We start from the raw sequence: 20,581 nt of genomic DNA on the forward strand, positions 1-20,581 counted from the left end.
CCGAAAGAGTGTGAAATCACGGATTGATTATGGACACTTTATTTTGTAAAAGTGATAATGTATTTGGACACAAAATTTAATTTGGTCAATAATTTTTGTTTTTTGGAATCAAGAATTTTTTTTTGTCAGTGGAGCAGGTCACATGACTCCCAACCTTGGCACTTTGTCATGTGATCTTTGCTGAAGAAGAAAATTATAGACCGGACGATTCCCTCCTTCAGTTAATGAACCCCTCAGAAAGTGATAACATATTTATTAATGATAAGCACATCTATGCAAGTTTACATCACTTACAGCTTTTAAGATGAGAAGAGAAGCAACTTTTAGCACCAAAACTTTTAGCCAGACCACTTTCTTGCCCCACCTTCCAGTTATTTCAGTTTTAATAATTTATACACAAGTGACACCACCTCATTTAATTATCCACTTGCCCTCTGGAAGGTTTTACCCCCTTTGTGACCAGGCAATTTTTTGCTATTAAGCACTTGCTCTACTTTAACTGGCAATTGTGTGGTCATGCAACGCTGTACCCAAATTAAATTTTTATCTTTTTTTTCCCCACAATATATATATAAACAAAACAATTTTGAAAACAAAAAATTATATTTTCTATGTTCTGTTAACATATACAATATAACACATATAAAAAATTCTAATTTCTTCATACATTTATGCCAAAATGTATTCTGTTACATGCCTTTGATAAAAAAAATCTCAATAAGTGTATATTTATATTATGTATATAGTTATTGATTGTGTGAAAGTTATACAAACTATGGTATATACAGTATTTTGAAAATTAATCAATCCTGATGTGCTGATGGCTATCTCATTTCTTGAGGCCCTTAAAATGCCAGGACAGTACAAATACCCCCAAATGGCCCTTTTTTCAAAAGTAGACAGTCAAATGTGTTTAGTAAGAGAAATGGCAAGTTTTTTAAAGTTGTACTTTTTTGTCAAAATTCTCTGGAAAATTAGGAATTTCACAATTTTTTTTTACATACTGTTACCAGTGCAGTACAGTGTCATCATATGACTGGTGTGGCGGTGATCGGATATACTCACTGGTGACAGTCTGTTAAAATAAATACATTTTTTGTTCAATTTTAAAAATGTGTTAAACGTTTAGATCCCTCTATGTACTGTGCTGGAGTGTCTTCTCATGTGATTTGGGATCCTCAGTGTTACCAGGATCTCTTAGGAAGGTCCAGGATTTCACACTTGCCTTGGTGCTGCCAGTGGAAGCCAGTATGTGATTTAAAGAGTACCTACACTTTTATTAGGAAAACAAACAATCCCTACCGGGTGATCAACGTACATTGCAAGGAGTTTAGTAAACTTTGTTGCAGATCTTGTTGTTCTTCTGGACAAAAAAGGAGATGAGGCCATTCTAAGAGGAGTGCTCTGTTCTCTATGTAATCTAAAAAATATTATCTGTGTTTGATTTACACAATACTGAGCACGCATGCAATGCATATCTGATGTTAGGGCTACTTTAAGTGTACCTGTACACAAATTATACCTAAGCACTCTCCTCTCCATTCTGATTTTTTCCTTCTCAGATCAGCAAGCAACCCTGTCTGGAAGCTGTGGCCTACGGCACTCAGATCCTCTTCTGCACCGGTAGGGCTGCTCCCTACACTATGCAGCTTTTCTTCATAAGCTCTGTTTGTAAGTTTACAGGCTGATGGCTCTTCCAATATGGCCATGCATGCACTGTCCTATCGATTGAGGAGGGTTGGAGCATCACCTAATGTAGGCCACATCTCCAGGATGGGTTGCCTCCTGTAGTAAATATCTGAGGTGTAGATGTGTTAGCACTGGACTAATAGAAGAGAGGTATTGATGTTGCTGGATATAACCTAGAAGTCAGTCGTCCTCTTTCAAAGGGGCTTATGTGAAGTGAAGGTGCCATGAACATGGACCTTGATCTGGTCCTGGGCTGCTGCCTCTCTGATACTCTCTGACAAACTCTGGGTTGGGTATTGAGGTGCGCCCAGTACAAAAGTTCTTGACACTGAGCGGTTAAATTGCAATGTTTATTCAAGTGAAGCCAACGTGTTTCAAGGGAAATGGCTCCACCTTCCTCAGGGCTAGAGTACAGAAAAGTGGAATATTACATAAATAACTCGTAAAAAATGTATGTCAGAAGCATATATAGAACTATCTATTGTGACATAGTCATGGCCTCTGATAAGGCAGTACAGACAGTCCTGTACCTGTACCTGGCCCAGGCTCCATCAGTTCAAAAGGGGGATTCAGGAACCTGCTGAGCAGGAGGGCTGACTGTACTGCCTTATTGCTGACACTTGTGACTCTTGTAGATCCCCGGCAGTGCTGACGGTTTCTACTTCTCTTCACCCTCCGACTGCACTGCAGGAGGATCGATTGGTGATATTATCTGTGTCCCCTTCCACCTGCTGTCGGGTCCCCATGTGTGTGTCCCCTCAACTGCACCCTACCAGTTTTCCTCCTCTCACACAGCTGCTAAGGGTGCACAGGGGGTTTGCACACGGTTGTGGGGCGCTTGCAGAGCAGTGCCATTTATTTGAATGGGTCTTGCTTAATGGAAGCATAATTTCTGCCATGGCTGCGAGGCATAGCTCGCAGCTCTGACATTTTAGCAAAAATATCAGGGGCATGGCCTGTCAGGTAGGCTGTACGGAGCCCATTGATTTCTAACAGCAGCCATAAAATATAGTAGTAAAAATAGTAGTAAATGCATACAATTTCAACTATACAGTATATATATATATATATATTAGTAGGACATGATTTATCAGTCAGCAATATTTACTCCCTGAAGAAGGGGTGGCATTCCCCCTGAAACGCGTTGTCTTCATTCGATGCCTTGCTTCAATAAACATTGTGATTTGAGTATAATGAACTTTTGTACCCCCAAAGCGGTGCCATAAATGGAGACTAGCTAGAATAGTCAGGTACCATTACGCTGTATATAAGAAGTTAACCTTTAAAAATGCTGTAATTTCTCTTTAAGATTAATAATTTAATATTTAGCAATGCTTAAGTCTGATACCGCGGTGTGGCCTGTTATGCTTCACATGTCACCTCCCTGACTACAGGGCCTTTTACACTGATTCCAAGGTGAAAATATTCACAGAATCCCACCTATAATTATGTACACTATCCTTATGACTATAAGAAATTAAAAAAAAAACATAACAATGCAATATAAAACATCATGCAAATGATCTGTCATCTTTCACAGCTCCGATGAATAAACAAGCCTAGTGTATTCTCGAGGTTGCACCTTGCATTTTTTCTCAGACCGGCCCAATCCTCCTCACTCTCAGTCCATTGCCTTAAGTGTCAGCGTTTGCTCCATCCTATTACTTATCTACAGATTTTCTGAAATTATGAAATTTACATATACGAGGTGTTTAATTGGATGAACAGATGGCGTTTCATAAAACGATTCTTCATCTTCATCAGTGACTCTTTTTTTTTTTTGTATTTACAAAGAGGATATTTTTTTCTGCTGCGACAAAAAAAAACTTTAATAAGAAACCATCTATAACAAAAAAAAAAATACAGTCGTGCTTTGATCAGCTTCTAAACAGCAGCATTTGGGGGATTGTATATAATATACATATGAAGGATTGGTGTGGAGGTGAGGAAGGAAGATGCAGTCAAATTTAAATGGAAAAGGAAAATTTGAATGTGAATATGAGGCTGTTGTATTATTCGCTTATCTATATGCCCTGCGTTTTCTCCTTTTGAAAGAGGACGCTGATTATGACAAGATATATAGACCCGCTCGTACACTTCTGCTGGTTTTGCATGTATATACATATGCTTTGGCATGCGTGGACTAAGAGGCCTTTCAAATATTCAGCATTTTGTGAGGGCTATGCTTAACATAATAGTGCTTGTATTAGGAGTGGCGCTTCATGGAATACAGATGCGTCACCAATCATAGGAAACCATGGTGATACATTTCATGAGGGTCATTTACATATCAGGGTATTCAGGAATCTTAGCAGAGAATCTTCCACTGCGTTAATGTTTCAAAGAAATTCCTATGCACAAAAAATTCTTCAAACCCCAAATAAAGCCAATGAGATGCACAGGAGCTATCTGATCTCGACTTTCACATTTCCACTGCCGGGCCTGTTTTAATTCAGCTAAACAGTATATCATATATTCAGCCAAAGCAACATATGTTATCATTATTCAATTCTATAGCACCAACATTTTCCTTTGTGCTGTACAAAGCCAAGACATATATTAAAGATGGACTCCAGGTATGGTTTTATTGCATAGTTATATTGGTCCAGCCTGGGCCCAATGTAAGTATATATATTCCATAGTTGGCATTACTACAGTGATTAGCACAGTCTTCTGGGTCTTGCGTTACATTGGTCCAGCTTGGAGAGGAGGGGCAGTGAAATTACGATCTCTACCTCATCCTATCAGAGAACACCTTGTCAGGATCAAGATCTGAACCTGGGACTTCTGCTGTGTCTAGATTTGGCTCTTCTAGCTGCCCCACCTGAGATGCTGGACAGCTCCCTGCCTGATTCCTTGGACAACCTTACTTTGTATTTTTTTTCTGGTGAACCATTAAGTCTTTGCTCCTCCTCTGAACTTCCTGATTAAGTCATGCCTCTTTACTCCTGCTTGCCAGATTCTTGTGCTCTCTCCATCCCATATCTTGCTCCTTTGCATACCTGCTGCTGTCTTTATCTTCACTATCACTCGCTATTGATCCTTGGCTTGTTCACCGACTATGCTTCCTCCTGATCCCATCAAGCTACTTCTCATTACTGACATTTTAACATGTCTATCGACTATCCATCTGCTTATTCCCTATCTTCTTTATCCGCTACCTGTTGTGGTAATCCAGGCAGCCTCAACCTGGCATTAGCAAGCAGCAAAACCCATCTCGACCATCAGAAACTCTGGTGAAGATCAGCTAATGCTTAGACCCTGAGTCATCCGCTAGAGGGATTTGCTTGCATATTCATCCAGCTGGCTACCGCTATAGCCCCTGGCCTCCAAGCCTGATCCCAGACCATGACATAACTTGAATTCATTGAAAAAACTTAACTTTTACTAATTTTCCTACAGTCCCTGGGCTCCCACAAGTCCATGAACTCCTGGACAGAGGCACTGGTGTCTGGGCATGTTATCTTTTTCCCAGTATACAGTCCTTTGCTGTTAGTACTGGCATGCGGGAAGATGGCCAGGAGGCCAATAGCACACTGCTTCTATGGAAGACCCAACCACTATGGAGAACACTCTTCCAATTGTAATCACAGTACTGTGTTTTAGGCAGGGTGGCCCTGCATCCTTAGCTGTCCACCTGTGGTACCAGCCCTGGGACTCCTTCAGGTGCTCACCTGTGGTGCCAGCTCAGAGATCTCCCCCAGTGATTAGCCTGTATACCCAGACCTAGCCTGGACTTCAATTTAAGAGACACTATCACAGTAACTAAGTGCAATAGCTGTTTATGTGCTATACTATTTGCTCAAATAGTGGTCATCCTTTAGTATCTCTTAGTTACAGTACCTCATGGAGACTGTGCTGTGTAGCCAACTAGTATCCTTATTGAGTCACAGAGACATTGTTCTTATGGCCTCCTGCTTGTAAAGCTTCATGATTGGTTTAACATTGTTCTGTACTGTTTAGTAAAGTTCAAGGTAAAGCTACCCTCTGTCTGATAATTTGGCAAATTCCTTGTACCTATTACAGAATTTTTAAAGCCCAAAGTCGTTCAGACTGTGTTTTGGGCTTCCTAACTCATTCTGCACAGTATTGCATCATTTGCTGCTCTGTAATTATTTCCGTGTTCCTTTTATGAGGAGGTGAGAAAAACCTTGGACAGAAGGGTGGCGGTGGATGTGGTATACTTGGATTTTGCAAAAACGTTTGACACAGTTCCCCACACACGGCTAATGTGTAAGGTAAAGTCTACAGGCTTAGAAAAATCCGTATGTAAATGGAAAGAAAACTGGCTAAAAGATGGTATTCAGAGAGTAGTGGTTAATGATTCATACTCTGAATGGTCTGGGGTTGTCAGTGGTGTACCCCAAGGTTCAGTGTTGGGACCCTTACTGTTTAATACATTTTTAAACGATATAGGGTCTGAGATTAGTTGTTTAATTGGGCAACTATGTGGCAAATGAGGTTTAATGTTGATAAATGTAAGGTTCTGCATTTGGGGGCTAAGAATATGCATGCATCATACATACTAGGGGGGGTACAACTGGGGGAATCAATGATGGAGAAGGATCTGGGGGTTCTGGTAGATCACAAGCTTAATAATACAATGCTAAGCTGCTGTTTCTAAAGCGAGCAAAATCCTCTCTTGTATTAAAAAAATGTATAGACTCCAGAGAAAGAGATATCATTTCCCCCGGTACAAATCATTAGTAAGACCTCATCTAGAATATGCAGTTAAATTTTTGGCACCAATTCAGAAAAAGAACATTGGGGAACTGGAGAAAGTACAAAGAAGGGCAACCAAACTGATACGAGGCATGGAGGAGATCAGCTATGAGGAAAGATTAGAGGAACTGAATTTATTCTCTCTTGAGAAGAGGAGATTAAAGGGGGGATATGATCTCCGTGTATAATACATAAGGGGGGATATGATCTCCATGTATAATACATAAGGGGGGATATGATCTCCATGTATAATACATAAGGGGGGATGTGATCTCCATGTATAATACATAAGGGGGGATATGATCTCCATGTATAATACATAAGGGGGATATGATCTCCATGTATAATACATAAGGGGGGATATGATCTCCATGTATAATACATAAGGGGGGATATGATCTCCATGTATAATACATAAGGGGGGGTATGATCTCCATGTATAATACATAAGGGGGATATGATCGTCATGTATAATACATAAGGGGGGATATGATCTCCATGTATAATACATAAGGGGGGATATGATCTCCATGTATAATACATAAGGGGGGATATGATCTCCATGTATAATACATAAGGGGGGGTATGATCTCCATGTATAATACATAAGGGGGATATGATCTCCATGTATAATACATAAGGGGGGATATGATCTCCATGTATAATACATAAGGGGGGATATGATCTCCATGTATAATACATAAGGGGGGATATGATCGTCATGTATAATACATAAGGGGGGATATGATCTCCATGTATAATACATAAGGGGGGATATGATCTCCATGTATAATACATAAGGGGGGATATGATCTCCATGTATAATACATAAGGGGGGGTATGATCTCCATGTATAATACATAAGGGGGATATGATCTCCATGTATAATACATAAGGGGGGATATGATCACCATGTATAGTACATAAGGGGGGATATGATCTCCATGTATAATACATAAGGGGGATATGATCTCCATGTATAATACATAAGGGGGATATGATCTCCATGTATAATACATAAGGGGGATATGATCACCATGTATAGTACATAAGGGGGGATATGATCTCCATGTATAATACATAAGGGGGATATGATCTCCATGTATAATACATAAGGGGGGATATGATCTCCATATATAATACATAAGGGGGATGTGATCTCCATGTATAATACATAAGTGGGGATATGATCTCCATGTATAATACATAAGGGGGGATATGATCTCCATGTATAATACATAAGGGGGGATATGATCACCATGTATAGTACATAAGGGGGGATATGATCTCCATGTATAATACATAAGGGGGGATATGATCTCCATGTATAAATACATCAGTGGTTCATATAGTGAACTCGGTGTAGAGTTATCCCCCCTGAGGTCATCACAGAGGACAAGGGGGCACTCTTTATGTGTGGAGGAAAAGAAACTTAATCTCCAAACACGGAAAGGTTTCTTCACAGTGAGAGCTGTGAAAATGTGGAATAGACTACCTCAAGATTTGGTTCTGGCCAGCTCAGTGGATTGATTTTAAAAAAGCCTGGATTCTTTCTTGGATACACAGAATATATCTGGATACTAACATGTATATGTAAAGTTGATCCAGGGAATATTTAATTGACTCTTGGGGGAGCAGGAAGGAGTTTTTCCCCTGCAGGAGCAAATTGGATCATGCTTTGCTGGGGGGTTTTTTGCCTTCCTCTGGATCAACTGTGGATATAGGATTATAACTTTTTTTTTTTAATGGTTGACCTGATTGGACTTTTGCCTTTTTTCAGCCCGACTAACTATGTAACTATGTAATACATACTTTTTTGCAGCCTGGTTCTGATTCTTATTGACTTCTGTGGAATATGCCAAGTGTCAGAAGTCTGCAAATATTTAAACAGTTTGCCTAAACCACAATGGATCAAAATTTACAGAAATCGATCTCTGTTTGTGAGATTCTGAGATGCTCATCAGAGATGAGCAAGGTTTCCAAACTAAATTCTGGGCAAGGATGAAACATTACACTGCCATTAAAGATCTTGAGGCATTTTTTTAAATTTGAAGCTTTATTTCATGTGAATGTGTCTAGAATATTCGGTTTCCCATCATGTGATGCAAGAGTTCGCTCCACTCTTATTCTGCAATCCTCAGTAGTACAAGTGAGCTACTTAGAGTTAGATGTGAGCCCCTAGAGTTAGATGCAACCAGACAGAGCCCTGTGTTGAAAAGTTATTTAATAAATAATATGAGGGGCGTTCAAGTCAAACTGGGACGTTTGAGTTTATATAATAAAACAACAAATTTCAAGGAGTGAAAACTGCTTTTATTTTATAACATACTCCCTTTCTATATTTGTACACTTATCTGAGAGTTTACCTAACCCTGGAAATCTTCAGCATAGAAAAATGTATCATCATGCCTGAACCATCCTAAGACAGCCTACTTCACCTGGTCATCAGTGCTGAAATGCTGACCTCCGTGGAACTCTTTTCTGGGTCTAAACAGGTGGAAATCACTCCGAGTGAGTTCCAGGCTGTAAGGGGGTTGTGGCAATACCTTCAAGCTGTGTTGCTGTAATGTGCACGTAGTTTGGTGAGCAGTATGAGCTCTTTGAAATGTTTACGCCATTGAAATGTCTTACTGCGGCTGATCGTCTCATTATCGCACTGTGCTTGGAGTGTTCTGTAGATATCCGCGGGTTTTATGCCTTCATTCACAAAAACGTCATCACTACACGCTGTTCCATGCACATACTAACACCGTTGTCTGCCATCTTGATTAATGGTCTCTGGACTGGCCGGTGACATGTGCGCCACCTATCAGTAATAGGACACACTTGCCACTTACTGCTGCATGTAGTACCACTACACTAGCATCCCTTTTCATACCTGTAAAATTTATAGTCTTAGTTTGACTTGAATGCCCCTCGTATATACTTTATGTAAACCAAATGATTATCAAGGTAATGTATTGTCAAAAATAACTTGATTTTTTTTTTTGCAAATTATTAAATAATGCCTGGTAATTCTACTATGAAGATCCTTGTTCGGGAACTTTCTGTTATAGGGTGAAAGTGCTCTGTCTCTGAATCCTAGATATGTTTTCTGCATTATCACTTTGTCACTTAGGTTTCTGATGGAGACTACACATATCCAACTCAACACACATTATATAGGCATACAGAGTGCTGTAACCATCAGGATGCCCAGATTGATAAATGTCATGCAGCAATTGCTGAATACAAGTTATACTTCTTGCATTATCACTTTTTCACATAGGCTTCTGATGGAGACTACAAATGGCCAACTAAGCACATATTACACAGGCATTGTCCACTGGTATTACCATTAGGATGCCCGTACCCATAAATGCCATGCAACCATCGCTGAATCCTAGTTAGGCTTCTTGCATTGTCACTCTGTCACATAGGCATCTGTTGGATGGTCAACTCAATACACATTACATATGCATGTTCCACTGCTGTCACCATCAGGATGCTCATCCTGATAAATGCCGGGCAACCATCTCTGAACCCAAATTATTTTTCTGGCATAGTTTGATAGAGACTACAAATGGCCAACTCAACACACATTACACAGGCATGGTCCACTGCTATCACCATAAGGATGCCCATCCTGATAAATGCCATGCAACCATTACTGAATCCTAGTTGTGCTTCTTGCATTGTCACTCTGTCACACAGGCTTTCGATGAAGACTACACATGGCCACCTCAACACACATTACACAGGCATGGTCCACTACAATCACCATCAGGATGCCCATACAAATAAATACCATGCAATCATCACTGAATCCTAGTAATTTTTCTTGCATCATCACTCTGTCACACAGGATTCTGATGGAGACTACACTTGGCCTCCTCAACACACATTACACAGGCATGGTCCACTACTATCACCATCAGGATGCCAATACCAATAAATACCATGCAATCATCACTGAATCCTAGTCATTTTTCTTGCATTGTCACTCTGTCACACAGGCTTCTGACGGAGACTACACTTGGCCTCCTCAACACACATTACACAGGCATGGTCCACTACTATCACCATCAGGATGCCCATACCAATAAATACCATGGAATCATCACTGAATCCTAGTCAATTTTCTTGCATTGTCACTCTGTCAAACAGGCTTCTGATGGAGACTACACTTGGCCTCCTCAACACACATTACACAGGCATGGTCCACTGCTATCACCATCAGGATGTCCATCCTGATAAATGCCATGCAAGCATTGCTGAAGAGTACATAGACAGAATGTGTTGGCAAAGAAGCACCAGGAAATCACTAACACAAAGGATGAAAATAGATGAAAACAAGTATTTTATTGAAAAAAAAAAGATACCAACTAAATATGATACACAGTGCTTTAGCAAACTAAATGCCATTCATTTATAGTTTACACCTATTTGAATTCATTTTCAAAGACTTTCAAACTCATGACTGAGTTTATGCAAATATCTAAATATACAGTTTTAATTATAACTCTGCAGGCTTACCTATGAAAGACGTATGTTCCCCCTTCATTTATCTTTACTAAATTGGAAATATAAGATGTCCGTATGTAAAGGGTGCATAGCTGAACTATACATTCACATTAGATTCAAAGCTCATAACCCTTTTCCCTCTGTGTCTGTTTGCCAACATGCACATTGTCATTCCAATCTCCCTGGTACTGACTTTTCATTCACTGTCTTCTGTTCTCTCTATAAGACTTTCAGTGGGAAAGGGATGACTGCAGCACGAAAAGCTGATCACTGAACTGTGAAGCCTTCATTAGCCATCTCTTGTCCTGCAAACAAAATCTCCTGACTGTGAAAAGGGAAGTGGGTATCTTAGTGTTGTCATTGAAAAATACATTTCTGTGACATCAAACGTTTGGTGCTATACAGTACATTTTTTGGTTTGAAGCAATATGTCTTAAAGACCAACTCCAGGCGTATCACTTAAAGTAGGGCTGTGCCTACATTGCAAGGGTTAATTGATTGTTAAGGTCCAGAAAAGCAATAAAGAAGATTTAAGCCTAGTAGACGTAGGTCGAATGTTGGGTGGCATCAGCCAGCTCAATAGAAACTGATCGACATCTGGCCCATGTGTACGGCAGTCGGTCCAACAGAAGCCAGCCGTTCAGCATGGTCATGGTTGAAAAAGGTCTGCTGATTGGCTCCTGATCAGCACTCTCAGCCAATGGCTCAAGTGTTCTTGCGGGGGGGGGGGGGGGGGTCAGAACACAATAGATCAGCAGGTCACTGTACTAACATCGAATAGTTAGTACAGTGGCTCCTACTGAACTGTCAGGTTTTTTTTTTTAATTTAGCCAGCTGGGTTGAACAAAAAAACACTAGTTGTGTGTACCAGGCTTCACTTGCCCGATCCTCCACTTCTTCCCACTGCTAGACCGATCCCCGCAGCATCTCTTTCCCCAAATTCAAGCAGATTAGGGTCCTGACATCATCAAGACTAATGCAGGGACAATAGCTCTGCACTGGAAGTGTTGATGCTGAGGGAAAGTCCACCACCAGAGTGTGGAGAGCACCATCTGCCAGGAGAGTGAAGGATCAGGTAAGTAAAAGTGTTTCTCCTCTTTCTTAGACAAAGCAATCAACTTACTATTGCAGTGTGGGTGCAGCCCCACTGCAAAGGATAATTTTACATGAACATAATTTGGCTTTAAAGAGACTCTGTCACTTTGGACTCAAGTCACTAACTGGTATCTGCCCCTTAAAGAACTACTGTGAAATACCTCTTAGCTTTTTTCAAACATTTTTTTGCAATTTACTAAAAAATACTACTAAAATACCACACAAGCTATTTTATGAAGTAACACTGGAAAGTTAGCAGTACTTTAAAAAAACAGTGTAGGATCCCCCCCCCCAAGGGCCTGGTATGCATTTTGAGAGAAACCCCATGCCAACATTTTTAAAAATGGTGTAGGGTTCCCCCAAAATTCATACCAGACCTTTATCTGATTATGCAGCCCAACAGACCAGGAATTATTAAATGCTGCAAGGCCTTACTTCTTTATGCCAGATATGCCCCCATGATGATCAGTAATCATATGGCTGATGAAGAAATAATTAGGCTGAAACAGGAGGATGGACAGATGCACAGAAGAAATGATGTAGAAGCTAGGTGACGCTTGCACTGCAGGTCCTCAGGTACAGCTTCCTCTCCAGCAAGAACAGTGAGCAGCACAGGAATGACATAATTTCAAATCTGGTGAGACTGGCAGACAGAGGAAGCAATGTTATTTTACATGTCATGCGGATTGGATGCGTAATCCGCATATATATGAACAGGCACTGAATGTGGCTTTTGTGGGTATGTAAGGCCACACTCAGAATCTACATTAGATTTGAATTGCTATCTGTGTCTCCACTGGGGAGTCTTCATCTCATTTTCTCTCTGGGTGACAGACTATGGGGTTGATTTACTAAACCTGGAGCGTGTAAAATCTGGTGCAGCTCTGCATTATAGCCAATCAGCTTCCTTTTTTTTTTTAGTCAAAACCTAATTGAACAAGCTGAAGTTCGAAGCCAATTGGCTACCATGCACCGCAGCACCAGATTTTGCACTCCCCAATCTTAGAAACTCAACCCCTATGTGTTAAGCAAGTCAATCTTCTAACCAGGGGTGCAGACAGCAATGATATCATGAAAAGTGTTTTTTATGTGTCTCCACTCTGCTGTATCTAGAACTAAACAAAAAGCTTGGCTATAGTTAGGATTCAAGAAAGGAAAATATATAAAAAATAGAACAGCTGGTAACAACTAACGTCAGGGGCAGAGCTGACCAGAAGTCAGCAATGTTAGTCGCTTTCCCTTTCATTGCACCAATGGAAACATCTTCATCCTATTATTATTACCTAGAAGAGTCTTTGAAGGTCACAAGTTTGTTACACTGTGTGTGACATCTACTTATATTGCAGTTTTGTGTTTGGAGACAAAGTTACTTTAATTGGCTGCACAGATGAAGGTGTGTATAAGTCCAGGTAGCCTTCTTCACTGACTATGCACCTTTCATGAAATCTCAAAAAAGCCATCAAGGTCACTACCCTTTTTTCAGTCAGTAGACCATAATTCAAGGTGTTTCTAATTAACACTTAATGAGTCAATTACCCAAGCATGAATATCACTAAGGCAACAAGCGTACCTGTTAATGACCCCAAATACCGTACCTCTATTTCCCTTCAAGGATCTATAATAATGAGCCAAGGTTAGTAGGTCAACAATGTGCATACTTGTATTGGAAACGTTCATGTGTGACTATAGAGCAGTGTCTGCTGCATACTGGTTATTATTTATGAACAACCAAAACAGAAAGAAAATGTGTAATTAAAATTATTGATTTAACATCTAGACTAGTATTTGTAAAATAAAAGTAAAATGATGACAATAGAGGTTAATATACCTAACAGTCTACTTACAGAGCCCAATACACTCCTTATTCCCCCCCCAAAAAAAGCATGACTGAACAGTAGCTCTTAGTATGACTGTACAGTAGCTCCCTTTTGGGGTCTTTATTTTTGAAAATATAACATTTCAAACCTGACAAATACTACACATAAATTAAAGTGATAGTAAAGATTCAGCTTAAAAAAAAAACAAAACATGTCATACTTACCTGCTCTGTGTAATGGTTTTGCCCCGGTCCTCTTCTTCTCTGGTCCCCAAGCTCTCCTGGCTCCTCATCCTTGACCCTCACCCTTGACCAGTGCCTTCAATAGCAAGCCACTTGCTATGGGCGCAACGGTGTGTGCTTGCTCCCGAGCCCAGCTCTATGCATCCATAAGTCACATAGTGCAGTGGCTCAGCCCAACTCCCGCTCTCTCCTCATTGGCTCACTGGCTGTGATTGACAGCAGTGGGAGCCAGTGGCCCTACTGCTGTGTCTCTGGCCAAGAGAGAGACCTAGGACAGCCGAGGTTCCCATGCACATTGCTGGAATGAGGGAGGGCTCAGGTGAGTATTGGAGGGCTGTGGGGGAAACAGTACACTTTTTTTTTTACCTTCATGCAAAAAACTTTCAACCTTTACAACCACTTTAACACATTCCAGCAATGGTACAGGGTGATCTTTGAAGGTATCATGATAATACCCCCACCTTCCACCTCATCATTTACCTAGCCCAACCCATGCCCCCCTCCACCATATTTTAAGTTTTTTCTGGATGTTTGAGGTCCCTTCTGATAACAGCTATCATTAGTTCTGAGAAAAGCATACTCCTCTACAAGGGTCACCACAGAACCATGGGTGGAATGATTGCAGAAACCTTTGTCATAGCAGACGTCATAAGAAATGTTACTAATATTATGTCGCAATCTAATTCATCCCAAAGGTGTTCAGTAGGGTTGAGGTCAGGGCTCTTTGCAGGCCACTCAAGTTCCTCCATCCCAAACTAATCAAACCATACCTTTAGAGAATTGACTTGGTATACTGCATGCCCATGAGACTCTGGCATGCAAAGCAGTTACTTTGCTTGTGTCACAGTAATCAAGGTACTATTGCATGGGAATACTTTAGCTCCTATGTGACAGACCCAACTGGGACAGGGGCTTTTGGAGCCTTATTTATTTATTTCAGGTACTTATATAGCACCATCAATTTACACATCACTTTACATATATATTGTACATTCACATCAGTCCCTAACCCTCAAGGGGTGTACAATCTAAGGTCACTAACTCACATTCATACACATACTAGGGCCAATTTAGACAGGAGCCAATTCACCTACCAGCATGTCTATGGAGTGTGGGAGGAAACCAGAGTACCCGGAGGAAACACACACAGGCACAGGGAGAACATGCAAACTCCAGGCAGGAGGTGCCGTGGCTGGGATTCGAACCAACGACGCTAGTACTGCCAGGCAGAAGTGCTAACCATGTAGCCACTGTGCTGCCCACTGATTATGGCCCATGGAGGTATTTTGTCTTCTATTCCCAGTCAGAGCATGGAAAAGAAGTTCAGTTCAGCCACTGATCCCATGGTCATAGGCAGCAGATCATTCTCTGATGATGGACAATAACGTGATAAATGCTGAGAGCGAGGCTTGAATTAATTCTCTGAATAAAAACAATAAAGGTTCTCTTCTGGAGAACTACTGCTACAGGGCGGCAGGGCTGCACAAAATCACATATATACATGATTTTGAATTAACGGGTATGGGGTGCCTGCGCCGCCCTTCCCGCACCACCATTGGCGGCTACATCTGTTGATCACCAGGTCCGGGCCGGAGATATCTAGCCAGCACTCGGCGATCGCTGAGGAACAGTGACAGGGGAGAGGTCTGTATGTAAACAACATAGCAGAGCAGAGCAGAGCAATACAAAGCAGCATGTTTCCCTAGTAAAACACACACGGCACACAGTTAACCTTTTGATCGCCCCAGATGTTAACCCCTTCCTGCCCAGTGTCATTAGTAGGATTTTTATTAGCACTGATCACTGTATTAGTGTCATTGGGATGTCAGTGGCAGTTAGTCAGCCCCCCCCCCCCAGTGTCAGAATGCCTGACACAGTCCCTCTATAAGTTGCTGATCACCGCCATTACTAGTATAAAAAAAAATTCCAGTATATACAGTATACCGCCATTTTTAGATGCTATAACTTTCACGTAAACCAATTAATTTACACGTATTGGGATTCTTTTTAGCAAAGACATGCAGCAGAATAAATTTTGGCCTAAATTTATGACAAAATTTTATTTTTTTAATTTTTTATTGGATATGTTTTATAGCAAAAAGTAAAAAATATATTTTTTTTTTTCAAAATTGTTGGTCTTTTTTTGTTTATAGCGCAAAGAATAAAAAATGCAGAGGTAAGCAAATACCACCAAAAGAAAGCTATATTTGTGGGAAAAAAGGGACAAAAATTACTTTTGGGTGCAGTATTGCATAACCGCTCAATTGTCAGTTAAAGTAATACAGCACCGTATCTCAAAAAATGGCCTGGTCAGGAAGAGGGGTAAATCCTCTGGAGGGCAACAGGTTAATGGTCCGAGGACCATTGCATTGGTGGCCCTCCTGTAGACTGGGTTGGAGAACTTCAACTTGGGACAGAAATATTTATTAACAACCTCCCTCAAAAAATTCATGAAAATAAATGAATTCCACTTTTTTGGACTGTTGGAATATTGTATGAGTTTGGTCACATGATGGGCTGATTGCACAGGTGGGGGCCAGTCACCTGAAAGACAGCATGTGTACTTTGCTTTGTTTTCAGGGTTGGAGGTGTCAGGCTGTCTGGGGTGGACTTCTGATTGGCTTGGGTGCCTGGCTGTTGATTAGTTTACTGTTTGCAGTGTTTAGGATAATGTGATCAAGCTCTTACCTAATTTGTGTGGGGTGTTTATCCCAATGTGTACTATTTGTTTGTATTGTTCATGTGGGGACTGCCCAGAAGTGTATAAAAACCTGTATTTCTGTTCACTAAACAGTTCCAGTTGCACCTAAGCTAGTGTCGTCTAGTACTTGGGTGCATGCCCAGCTATAAAACCTTGCTTCTGGGGCGAGGAAGCAATTCTCTGATGGAAGCGCCCAGGCGGGATGCCAGGCGGTCCTTCACATCCTGCATCTAGGCCTAACTCTTACAGCACACCCATACTTTGGCAACACTGCTTAACCACAGCATACTATGCATACATGAAATTCTCCCTGGTATAGGTCTCCAAGAGTGCTGCTGGTCCTGTGGAATCCTACTAATACCCCTGCAGAGAGGAGGCTGCATACCTGCCCAGGGCTCTCTAGAAGCTCTGTTTAATTTTCACAAAACTCAGATTAGGATTATCAGATGGCACTTTGCAATCCACATCTGTTGTAGGAAGATGCTTTTTCATCCTGCCTGCAATACTTCAGGCATCTATGTCTTCCCTGCATGTCCTGCTTCTGTCCTGAAGCTTTTGTGAGGTCAGCTATGCTTGACCACTTTGTGAAGCACTATGGAGTATCATATAATAATATTCATACACCAGCAACAATATTTGTAATAACTGGCAGGTAATGCACATTTGAACGATTCCAATAGCCATTCGTTTGCTACCTCTCTACATCTCCCATTACAACCAGCAAAATATAAGACAATAAAAACAATTGGGTGGACATGCCAAAGTTGAGAATTATAAAAGGGAAAAGAAAATTAAAGTGTTACTAAACCCACAACAGTAAAATCAGTCTTATATGCAGTAAAGCATGCTTGTTATACTCACTGGATAAGGGATTAATCCACTGCATTGTGTAAAAAGGCTGTTTGGTCCTGACTTCTCTGATCCTACCCTTCTTCCAGTGTCCTCCTCTTATCTCCTGATAAGACATAATGTGTGGAGTCACTCTGCACATGCTCAGTTTTGTGTGTATTACTAGAGATGCTTTCTTTTTTCTTGGGAGAGTGCATGTGATCAGCACAGGGCCAATCAGTACTGTCCAAACAGAGGTCAGAGGTTCTGCATCCTTCTAGAGCAAAATGAAAACTCCCCCTGCAAGCTTTAACCAGTGCTCTGCTAGACACTGATAGAAGTCACAAGACTGCTATATACTGCTGAGGAGAAAAGGTATTTAGCAGTTTATATTTACTAAAATAATTGCACTTCCATTTTGTGTGTATTGTGGGAGACTAGATATAGTGTATGCAGGGTCCAGGGAGACCAGATATAGTGAATGCAGGGTCCGGGGAGACCAGATATAGTGAATGCAGGGTCCGGGGAGACCAGATATAGTGAATGCAGGGTCCGGGGAGACCAGATATAGTGAATGCAGGGTCCGGGGAGACCAGATATAGTGAATGCAGGGTCCTGGGAGATCAGATATAGTGAATGCAGGGTCCGGGGAGACCAGATATAGTGAATGCAGGGTCCAGGGAGACCAGATATAGTGAATGCAGGGTCCAGGGAGACCAGATATAGTGAATGCAGGGTCTGAGGAGACCAGATATAGTGAATGTAGGGTCCGGGAGACCAGATATAGTGAATGTAGGGTCTGGGGTTTAGTCACACTTTAAGACTGTCCTCTAGCAAAAACAGAAGGGAAATTCCTTCTTAGAGAGTAGTCACCAGAACAGGTGTCCCCACTAGACAATGTCCTGTTGTGGTGACCGCTGTAAAATTCCTGTGGAGAGTTGAAATTACACATTTCAGAGCTCAGTAAGGAGAGCTCTGAGAGCTAATTGGAGGAAAGGGGCACACCCCCTTCCACACAAGACACAGGTACAGAGCTAAGACTGTCAATCACAGGCTGTGAGCTTGAGGTCCCTCCCCTGCCACCATTTTTTTCTTGGTGTCTTGGTGTCAGGAAAACCTGTCAGAAACGATTCATGATGGCAGCAAAGGAACAAAGCAGCAGACAGAAATGACACTTAGCGCTCCTAATTGAGACAAGTATACACTACAGAGGGATATGCTTTGTTCATATTTCATGTCTGAGGTTTACAACCACTTTAAGAACATCTTAGGCTGAGAAGAGCTACTATAGGGGACAGTTTAAAAAATAGTTTTAAACACCTAGGAGACGTTAAAAACTAAAAATTATTTAGTCTGGGTTTGGGCTTTAATGATTACTATTACATTACTATTACTATTACTACATATAACTGAGAAAATAAAGAAGGCTTGGCCAAATATATCATGGAAAGGAAGTGCACAATAAAGGATTAGTCACTGGTGAGGAAATGGAAATCTTCTGACAATTCCAGAGACATTTATGGATCCGAATACTGCTTTAGATTTGATGCATAGAGAGACCATTTGAAAAATGAGTCCACTTGGCTTACTGTCAGCCTTGCCTTGTTAATGATGACATTGAGTAGTGCGTACAGCAGAGAGGGCTTTGTTTCAGATGGCAGAATGGTATAGACGTTAAAGTTTAAAACAAAATATACAGTTTTCGATGAGGTATTTATGAAAAATGTCCACGTCCAACCAAATAGGTGAAAAATCTCTCCTCCGATTATTTACCTGAGAATGGATTTTACTTTGAAGAACCCTTTGTGTTGTTCCAAGCAAAGCACCTAAGATATAACCAATTTCCTTTAAGAGTGCTCTATCCATTTGTCTTTATAACAATTTGTATGTAAGAGCTTTTATGCAAATGACACTAAAGTAGCGGCTTTTTTCCCCTAAATTGGACATTTTTATGGTTCTAATTTTCTCCTGTAATAACAGAAAAAATGGCTGTCCCAGCGGAGCTGTACATTTCATCTTCCGCTGTTTTTGTGAAGTTGGAATGACAAGCTTCTTTCTTTCATATATGCAACGGATGACAAAAAAAAAAAGAGAAAAGTATTTTTGTGCAACTAAGTCGAAGCCGTTACTCTTTCAACTAGTACGGTCCCTTGACACTAACCTTTTTTTTGTGCAATAAGAATTGTCTCATAAAATAATAATGAAACTTAAGGAGGCTAAAAATATTGTAGTCTTCTCTGTTCGTTTTCTGAGAGAAGGGTCATAAATTACTTGTTAGTTTTAACCATTGTATCTTTTTCCTTTAGGTCTTTGGCATTCGAGGGCCCTTTTACGCACAGATGTCAAGCGGGTGACGTTTTATAGACAATGCCACTGAGTTTAATTGAATAGAGAATTACGCAATTTATATCCGTCGCTGCACAAGAAATTCTCAAAGCAGAAATATAATAAAGTCAATTTAACGGGCAGGTTATTGTTGCTTAATCAAGCTGAAAGAAACAGGAAAAAAAAATTGGGCAACAGCGCTGAAAGAAGACAGATCAGCCTTTTTGCTAATGTCTTTCAAATATTCAACAGGGAGATGGTAAGGCACTTTGAAATAAGGAGAGGGTTTGATGGGAGACGGCAAGTGGCAGTCAGACGTCACTCAACTGCATGGACAATGTTGGTGTAATGAAAGGAGATGGCTTAAGGTTGTAGGCTTTGCCTGCTTATAAAGGGAGAATGGGCCCTCTTTAGCTACTCAATAGATATATATACGAAAAGCCACAATTGTTACAACATGTTGGAGACAAATATTTCCTTTAATATTAGTTAAGCTGATTGTCTTAGCTGCAATGACCTATTTTTGGAGGAACTCAGAAAAGCCTTCAATCAGTTGGGCTATCTGTAAATAAGTGATGACAGTCCCCTGATCTGGCAACTTGGCAATTTCGGGGCAAAATGGGTATCAATATATATATATATATATGAACTGTAATGGC

General features: G+C 40.8%; 1 long non-coding RNA gene across 1 annotated transcript in view; it reads left to right on the plus strand.

Annotated features, from left to right (window-relative positions):
* Positions 1-20,054, plus strand: part of LOC149444323 (uncharacterized) — a 115,208-nt gene extending 95,154 nt beyond the window's left edge. Inside the window, exon 4 of the long non-coding RNA XR_016306531.1 lies at positions 19,904-20,054. This is a non-coding gene — a long non-coding RNA (uncharacterized LOC149444323). The remainder of the gene's footprint in view (positions 1-19,903) is intronic.
* Positions 20,055-20,581: the final 527 nt, after the last annotated feature.

This window comes from Staurois parvus, unplaced genomic scaffold, assembly GCF_062004578.1.
Source record: "Staurois parvus isolate SC_StPar_1 unplaced genomic scaffold, SC_StPar_1.0 ptg000788l, whole genome shotgun sequence".
Lineage (NCBI taxonomy): Eukaryota > Metazoa > Chordata > Amphibia > Anura > Ranidae > Staurois > Staurois parvus.